This window comes from Callithrix jacchus, chromosome 15, assembly GCF_049354715.1.
Source record: "Callithrix jacchus isolate 240 chromosome 15, calJac240_pri, whole genome shotgun sequence".
Taxonomy (NCBI): domain Eukaryota; kingdom Metazoa; phylum Chordata; class Mammalia; order Primates; family Cebidae; genus Callithrix; species Callithrix jacchus.
Window position 1 is genome coordinate 50,385,624 of NC_133516.1, and position 9,374 is coordinate 50,394,997.

General features: G+C 42.0%; 1 pseudogene; it reads left to right on the forward strand.

Moving 5' to 3' along the window:
- Positions 1 to 1,316: 1,316 nt before the first annotated feature.
- On the forward strand, positions 1,317 to 5,155 carry LOC100398419 (NACHT, LRR and PYD domains-containing protein 2 pseudogene; annotated as a pseudogene).
- The last annotated feature ends 4,219 nt before the right edge of the window (positions 5,156 to 9,374 follow it).

Below are 9,374 nucleotides of genomic sequence, written 5' to 3' on the forward strand. Positions count from 1 at the left end.
CCACAATCTCTGTGCTTGAGGTTTATCTCTTTTTTTCATTCTTTCCACTCCTATTTGCTAAAAGGAATTAAAGGATTAGAATTGAGATGGTCTGGACAAATAGAAGGGGATCAGAAGATAATAAGACCAGGAAAATCAAATGTAGTCATTTCAGAGAAAGTCAGAGTTGAGGGAGTGAGAAAAGAGTGCCACATGCTTATAAGAATGGGAGAAATGTCAACAAAAAAAAAGATTAAAAGAAAACATTTAATGCCTAAAGCATATGTTCCCCCCTTTTTTGTCCTCTCCAGAAGTAAAACATATTTCTATTATATTTCTGATCAGAAGGCTATTTCAATCAATGCCATTCTATGCTGTTACATGTTTATATGGGCTAGATAAGCACCTGAAACCCTTGTGAATCTTGGATCCATGTAGTTCAGTCTATTTAAGACTTATTCAAGAGACACAGTTCAATAGTCTAGAAATCAATTAAGATTAATTCCTTGCATTCATTCAAAATTTCCTTTGAATATTTTCTTTGCCAGCCACTATTCTAGACACCAGTGATTCAATAACGAACAAACAAAACAAAAGCACAACTTCACAGTTCACCTTGAGTGGGGAAGCACAGATAATAAACAGAATACATAAAAGGTGTGATAACTATGATAGTGATCGTTGATATGGAGGAAAACAGCAGGGAAGACTACTTGGGAGAGGGAGCTTCTTTGAGACGGTGACTTTTGACCAAGAACCTGAAGGAGGTAAGGGACTGTCATGTATAAGGAAAGAACATGTCTGGGGGGACAGTAAGTACTCGTATGCCTATGGATCATAGTTTACAAACTCCTGGACCAAAGGAATGAACAGGAAATAATAAGACCTGAAGATGCAGGGCCTTATACATCATTGAAACCACCTTGGTTTGGTTTTGTTTTGAAGACAGGGTCTCACTTTGTCACCCAGGCTGGAATGCAGTGTCATGGTTGTAACCGAGAAAGTCAGAAGGAAAGCACCATGCTCTGAGTTACAAATTAAGAGTCCTTTATTTACCAGTGACTGAGAGACACCTAATGTTCAAAATTCTCTCGGCTCCAAAGAAGGGGCTTGATTGGTTTTTATACCTTGAATTAGGTGGGGGACGAGGTACCTAGCTGAAGCGGAATTTTACAGAAGCAGAATGAGCAGGTTAAAGGGACGTGGTTGCAGACCAGGGTATTTTCCAAACAATCACCAAGAGGGGGGTCCAAGGAGTGTTAAACACAATAGCAGGTGTGTTTGCCAAGCAGGATGTAGTTACAATGGTTATATGGTAGGATAAACACAGAGTCAGCATGACAGAAGCACAGCGTCAGTGTGGGGCCCAGTTATGCACCCGAGGGAGACATGGCAAGGAGGGAGAGGCAAAAATGGAGTTTACAGATAAGATGGAGTCAGTTAGGCTAGCACAAGCTAGGTTATTACAGCACAATCATAGCTCACTACAGCCACAGCCTCTTAGGCTCAACCGATCCTCCCATCTCAGCCTCCTGAGTAACTGTGTTCACAGGTACATACCCAGCTAATTTTTTTTTTTTTGGCAGAGACAGAGTCTCACTATGTTGCCCAGGCTCCTGGGCTCAAGAGATCCTCCAGCCTTGGATGCCTAAAGTGCTGGGATTACAGGCAAGAGCCATCATGCCCAATGACTTTAGATTTTACTTTGTGTACTAGCCTGGATTCTCCAGAGAAAAGCAACCAGCAGGGGGTGTGTGTGTGTGTGTGTGTGTGTGTGTGTGTGTGTGTGTAGAATAAGAAATTGGCTCACATGGTTGGATTTGACAAGTCCAGAAATCTGCAGTCAGCAAGCCAGAGAACCAGAATAGTTCACCATGTAGTTAGTCCAAGTGCTGAGAACCAGAAAAGCTCCAGTCCAAAAGCCAAAAGCCAGGAAGAGTTGATGTTTCAGTTCAAGCTTTAAGCCAGGAAACCACAAAAGTCCCAGCTCAAAGGTAATCAGACAGGAAGAATTATCTCTTCTTTCTGGGAGGGTTAGCCTTTTTGGCCTATTCATGCCTTCAAAATGGATTGGCTGAGGCCCACCCACATTAGCAAGGGCAATCTACTTTACTCAATCTACTGATTTAAAGGTTAAACCTAGCCAAAAATATCCTCACAGACACATCTAGTGTAATGTTTGATCAAATATCTAGGTACCCCATGAGCCAGTCAAGGTGATACATAATTATTTTTTCATCAACAAGTGAATATTGTTTATATTTGTGGTGTACAGCATGATGTTTTGATATATGCATACATTGTTGAATAGCTACATCAAGCTATTTAACATATGCATTTCCTCACATACCTCTCATTTTTGATGTTAGATATGTGGTTATAAGTATGTAAATTAGCAGTGAGAAAACTTAACATGTACTCTCTTAGCAGTTTTTAAGTATACAAAATGTTGTTATTAATTGTAGTCACCATGATGTACAATAGATCTCTTGAACTTATTCCTTCTAACCGAAACTCTGTGTCCTTTGGCCAACATCTCCCCAATTTCCCCACCTCCCAGCTTCTGATGACCAGCATTGTACTCTGTTTCAATGAGTTTGACTTTTTTAGATTCCACATATAATTGAGGTAATGAGTATTTGTCTTTTTGTGCCTAGCTTATTTCACTTAACATAATTTCCTCCAGGTTCATCCACGTTGTCTCAAATGACAGGATTTCTTTCTTGTTGAAGGCTGAATAGTACTCTGTTTTGTGTGTATGTCATGTGTTGTGCATCCATTCATCCACTGATGGACAATTGATTTCCTATTGTGTTGGGTCATTTTTGCAGTTATAAAGAAATACCTGAGGCTGGGTAATTTATCAAGAAAAGAGGCTCACAGTTCTGTAGGCTGTACAAGCATAGCAATAACATCTGCTCGGCTTCTGATGAGGGCCTGATAGAGTTTACAATCCTGGCAGACGGTAAAGTGGGAGCAGGCACATCACAGGGCAAAAGACAGAGCAAGAGAGAAGGAGGAGGTCCTAGACTTTCAAACTGCCAGCTCTCATGTGAACTAACTGAGCGAGAACTCACTGATTGCCATGGGGGTGGTGCTAAATCATTCATGAGAGAATCGTCCCATGATCCAGTCACCTCCCATGAAGCCCCACCTTCAACATTGAAAATCACATTTCAGCATAAGACTTGGAGGGGACAAACATCCAAACAGTCTCACCTATCTTGGCTATTGTGAATAATACTGTAGTGACCATTGGAGTTCAGATATCAACTTGACACACTAATTTCATATACCTTGGATATATTTCCAGTAGCATGGCTGGATTCTATAATAGTTCTATTTTTAATTTTTGAGGATCCTCCATATGTTTTTTTATAATAGCTGAAAGAATTTGCATTCCCACTCACAGTGTAAAAGGTTCCCTTCTCCCCAACCTCACCAACACTTGTCATCTTTCATGATTTTTTTATGATAGCTATTCTAACAAGTATGAGTTGACATCTCATTCTTTTAATTTGCACTTCTCTGATGATTAGTGATATCACACGTTTTTAAAATATACCTGTTTGCCAGTTATGTCTCTGGAAAAAGGTTTGTTCAGACCCTTCACCTATTTTTAATAGGCTGATTTGTTTTCTTACTATTGAGTTGTTTGAGTTTCTTATATAATTTGGATATCATAAAACCTGAAGGAGTCATATCTACAAGGATGATGCCTATTTGAATGAAACCTGCTACTCCAGAGCCTTGGACTCTCATAGTAACTGTAGCGATATTAGAGTACTATGCGGGAAGAGAGAATCCCAAGAGTAGAAAAGAGGCTAGGAAGCAAAATTGTTATAGAAGTGAGCCTAGGAGGGCAGGTGGCTGAATAGAAACAGCTGCAATCAGTGGCTCCCACCAAGAAGAGCTCCCACTAGTCAGTCTCACTGGAACTGACTAGCAGTTGGCACAACCTACAGAGAGCCAAGGAAAAACATGCTTCCTTTCTGGACGGATCTTTGTTCCATATTTGGCTCAAACAAGGATCTAATCATTCTAGAAATCAATAATAGTTTTCTTAGTGCCTCACTGTTAAGGATCCTGTGTGAACAAATAGCTTCTGACACCTGTCATCTCCAGAGAGTGGTGATCAAAAACATTTCCCCAGCTGATGCTTATCAGAACCTCTGCCTAGCTCTTCAAGGTCACAAGACTGTAACACATCTAAGACTTCGAGGCAGTGCCCAGAATGATATGCTTCTGGCACTGTGTGAGGTCCTGAGGCACCCAAAATGTAACCTGCAGTATCTCGGGTTGGTGTCTTGTTCTGCTACCACTCAGCAGCGGGCTGATCTCTCCTTGGCCCTTGAAGTCAACCAGTCCCTGACGTGCGTAAACCTCTCCAACAGTGAGCTCCTGGATGGGGGTGCCAAGTTGCTGTACGCAACTTTGAAACACCCAAAGTGCTTCCTGCAGAGGTTGTCGTTGGAATACTGTCACCTTACAGAAGCCGATTGCAAGGACCTGGCTGCCGTTTTGGTTGTCAGCCGGGAGCTGATGCACCTGTGCTTGGCCGAGAACCCCCCCTCAGGGATACAAGGGTGAAGTTTCTGTGTGAAGGCTTGAGTTACCCCGAGTGTAAACTACAGACCCTGGTGCTGTGGAACTGTGACATAACTAGCAAAGGCTGCTGTCACCTTGCAAAGCTTCTCCATGAAAAATCAAGCCTAATGAACTTGGATCTGGGGCAGAATGACATAGGAGTTCCTGGAGTGCAGGGCCTCTGTGAAGCTTTGAAGAAACCGCTTTGTAACTTGTAACGTCTGTGGTTGTGGGGATTGTTCCATCCCTCCGGCCAGTTGTCAGAACCTCTGCTGTGTCCTCAGCTGCAACCAGACCCTCATCACTCTGGACCTGGGCCAGAATTTCATGGGGTATAGTGGAGTAAAGTTGCTGTTTGAAATATTGACATGTCCAAATGGCACCCTCCAGACACTCAGATTGAAAGTAGATTACTTTAATGATGAACTCAATAACCTGCTCAAAGAAATAGAAGGCAGCAACCCACAACTGACTGTTGATACTGAGAATCAAGAGCCCTGGAAAAAAAGGTCTTCTCGCTACATCACTATCTGAATCCCACCCCCAGAGTAATTCATTCTTAATGAAGCCAAGGATTTTCCAGGTGTTGGTGAACTGCCTGTGACTCCCCCCTCCACCCCACCCCTACTCCTCGGGGAAATGAGTTGATTGCTGGTCTAGGTGTTTTAGCCATGGTTCTGCCTCTGTTTTATGTAGAACGTGCATATGTCCCTGACCTTGTTATGTATGAAATATCTGTATCATGGGTATATGGAGAGAAATAAAGGTGAGAGCATTCACAAAAAAAGAAAAAGGAAAAACAAGGTGGAGCAAAGGCCACCCAGGGGCCATATGGCACAAGGAGAACTCCCACCCCCAGCCAAGGGAGGTGGTGAGTGATTGTGCTACCCCACCCAGGAAACCATGCTTTTTCCTCAGATCTGGGCAACCCATGGATCATATCCCCTCATAAGCCCATGCCACTGGGGCCTTGGGTCCCAAGCACAGAGCTGTGCAAATTCTAGGTGACCACTTGGCTGGAGACTGCCTAAGACTACCAAGTTCCTGAGGGGAGAGGCAGCCACGATTACCGTGGCTCCAGTAAGTATGCAGTTTTCCCTGGCTGGTGCTAGAGAGACTGAGCAGTTTGGACCCAGGAGAAACTTCCCACAGCACAGCATAGTGACTGTGGCAGATTGTGGCCAGACTGCCTCTTTAAGCTGAACCTGGACCCTCGTCACTGGGCAGGGCCTCCCTGTGGTAATTTTAGCAAGTCCAGCCAGGGGTTTACAAACAGACCTCTGCTTTCCCTGGTATGGAGTCTCTGGAGAAGGGGCACCCACAGCCTTCACAGATCAGTGGACTTAGTCTTTCCCCCTGATGAATCAGAGGAATCTTGGAAGTCTGGACCAGTTGGATTCCCCCAGAACAGTGCACCCCTTCTACCAAGGGGCAGCAAGAGTGCTTTGTTAAGCAGGTCCCTGACCCCATGCGTCCTGACTGGGTGAGACTCCACGACAGGGGTCACCAGAAACCTTTTACAGGAGCATTCCTGCTAGTACCAGGTCAACGCCCTTCTGGGATGGAGATCCCAGAGGAAGGATCAGGCAGCCATCTTTGCTATTCTGCAGCCTCTACTGATTCATGAACCATGAAGCTGAAAAACACAACACAAGAACTTCTTAAGGCAACCAAAAGTATTGATAGCTGAATAGACGAAGCAGAGGAAAGAATTTCAGAGCTTGAAGAATATATTTTTGAAATAAAATACACAGATGAGATTAGAGGAAAAAAATGAAAAACAATGAACAAAATCTTTGAAAACTATGGGATTATGTAAAAAAGACTGAAGCTATGATGGATTGGAGAACCTGAAAGAGATGGGAAGAATGGAATCAAGTTGGAAAACATGCTTCAAGGTATTATCCAGAAGAACTCCAACCTAGTAAGGTAGGCCAACATTCAAATTCAAGAAATACAGAGAACCCCTCTAAGATACTCCATCAACCCCAAGACACATGATCATCAGATTCTCCAAGGTCAAAATGTAGGAAAAAAATGTTAAGAGAGGCCAGAGAGAAAGGAAAAGTCATCTACAAAGGGAAGCCAATCAGACTAACCATGGACATCTCAGCAAAAAAACCTACAAGCCAGAAGATGTTGGGGGCCAATATTCAACATTCTTACAGAAAAGAATTTCCAATCCAGAATTTCATATCTGGCCAAACTAAGCTTTATAAGTGAAGGAGAAATAAAATTCTTTTCACATAACCAAATGCTAAGGGAATTCATCACCACCAGGCCTGCCTTGTAAAAGGTCCCAAAGAAAGAACTAAATATGGAAAGGAAAAATCATTATCAGCCACCACAAAAACACACTGAAATATGAAGAACAATGACACTATGAAGCAACCACATCAAGTCTGCAAAATAATCAGCTAAAATCATGATGACAGAATCTGATTCATAAATAATAACATTAGCCTTAAGTGAGAATAGGCTATATGCCCCCTATTAAAAGATACAGAATAGCAAGCTGGATAAAGAGTCAAGACTATTGGTGTGCTGAATTCAAGAGACCCATCTCACATGCAAAGACACACATAGCATCAAAAGAAAAAGATGAAAGAAAATTTACCAAGCAAATGGAAAGCAGAAAAAAGCAAGAGTTGCAATCATTTTATGAGGCCAGCATCATCCTGGTACCAAACCTGAAAAGAAAAGAAAGAAAAAAAAGGAAAGGAAAGGAGGAAGGAAGAGAAAGAAGAAAGAAAGAAAGAAAGAAAGAAAGAAAGAAAGAAAGAAAGAAAGAAAGAAAGAGAGAGAGAGAGAGAGAGAGAGAGAGGGAGGGAGGGAGGGAGGGAGGGAGGGAGGGAGGGAGGGAGGAAGGAAGGGAGGAAGGAAGGAGGGAAGAAGAGGAAAACTTCAGGCCAAATTTTCGATGCACACTGATGAAAAAATTCTCAGTAAAATACTGGCAAACTGAATCCAGCAGCACATCGAAAAACTTATCTACCATGATCAAGTCAGCTTCATTCCTAGGATGCAAGGCTTGTTCAACATATGCAAATCAAGAAATATAATTCATCATATAAACGGAGCTAAAGACAACAACCACATGGTTATCTCAACAGATGCAGAGAAGGCTTTTGATAAAATTCAACACCTCTTCATGTTAAAAACTCTCAATAAACTATGTATTGATGGAACATACCTCAAAACAATGAGTCATTTATGACAAACCCACAACCAATATTATACTGAATGGGCAAAAGATAGAAGCATGCTGCTTGAAAACTGGCAAAAGAAAAGGATGTCCTCTCTCATCATTCCCATTCAACATAGTATTGGAAGTTCTTGTTGTTTTCTTTTTTTTTTTTAATTGAGATGGAGTTTCACTCTTGTTACCCAGGCTGGAGTGCAATGGCTCGTCCTCAGCTCACCGCAACCTCCACCTCCTGGGTTCAAGCAATTCTTCTGCCTCAGCCTCCTGAGTAGCTGGAATTATAGGCACACACCACCATGTCCAGTTAATTTTTGTATTTTTAGTAGAGACGGGGTTTCACCATGTTGACCAGGATGTTCTCGATCTCTTGACCTCGTGATCCACCTGCCTCAGCCTCCCAAAGTGCTGAGATTACAGGCATGAGCCACCGCTCCCGGCTTCTGTTGTTTTCAATATAAAGTCTTTCTCTATTGCCCAGGCTGGAGTGCAATGTGCAATCTAGGCTCACTTCAATCTCTGCCCTCTATGTTTAAGCAATGGTCCTGCCTCAGCCTCCTGAGTAGCTGAGATTACAGGTGCATACTACCATGCCTGGCTAATTTTTTGTATTTTTAGTAGAAATGGGGTTTCACCATGTTGGTCAGATTGGTCTTGAATTCCTGACTTTGTGATCCTCCTGTGTTGGCCTCCCAAAGTGCTGGGATTACAGTGTCCAGGGCGATCAGGCAAGAGAAAAAAATAAAGGATATTCAAATAGAGAGGAAGTCAGACTGTCTTTGTTTGCAAATGATATAATCCTTTAGAAAACCCTGTCATCTCAGCCCCAAAGCTTCTTAATCTGATAAGCAAATTCAGCAAAGTCTCAGGATACAAAATCAATGTGCAAAAATTGCAAGTACCCCCATACACCAACAATAGACAAGCAGAGAGCTAAATTATAAATTAACTCCCATTTACAATTGCTACAAAGAGAACAAAATACCAAGGAACACAGCTAACAAGAGAAGTGAAGGGTCTCTTCAAGGACAACTACAAACCACTGCTCAAGGAGATCAGAGAGAACATAAACAAATGGAAAAACATTCCATGCTCATGTATAGGAAGAATCAATATCATAAAAATGGCCATACTGCCCAAGGTAATTTATAGATTCTACACTATTCCCATTAAACTACCATTGACATTCTTTACAGAATTAGAAGAAACTACTGTAAAATTCATATGGAACCAAAAAGGAGCCCATATAGCCAAGACAAAACTAAGACGAAAGAACAAAAGAAAAGGCATCAGCTACCCAACCTCAAACTATACTACAAGGCTGCAGTAACCAGAACAGCATGGTACTGACACAAAAGCAGACACATAGACCAATGTAACAGAGAACTCAGAAATATTCTGCACAGCTACAACCATCTGATATTTGACAAACCTGACAAAAGCAAGCAATACAGAGAGGATTTCCTATTTAATAAATGGTGCTGGAAAAACTGGCTAGCCTTAGGCAAAAAATTGAAAGTGGACATCTTCCTTATACCTCATACAAAAATTAAGTCAAGATGGATTAAAGATTTAAATTTAAAACCCAAAACTATAAAAACCCTAG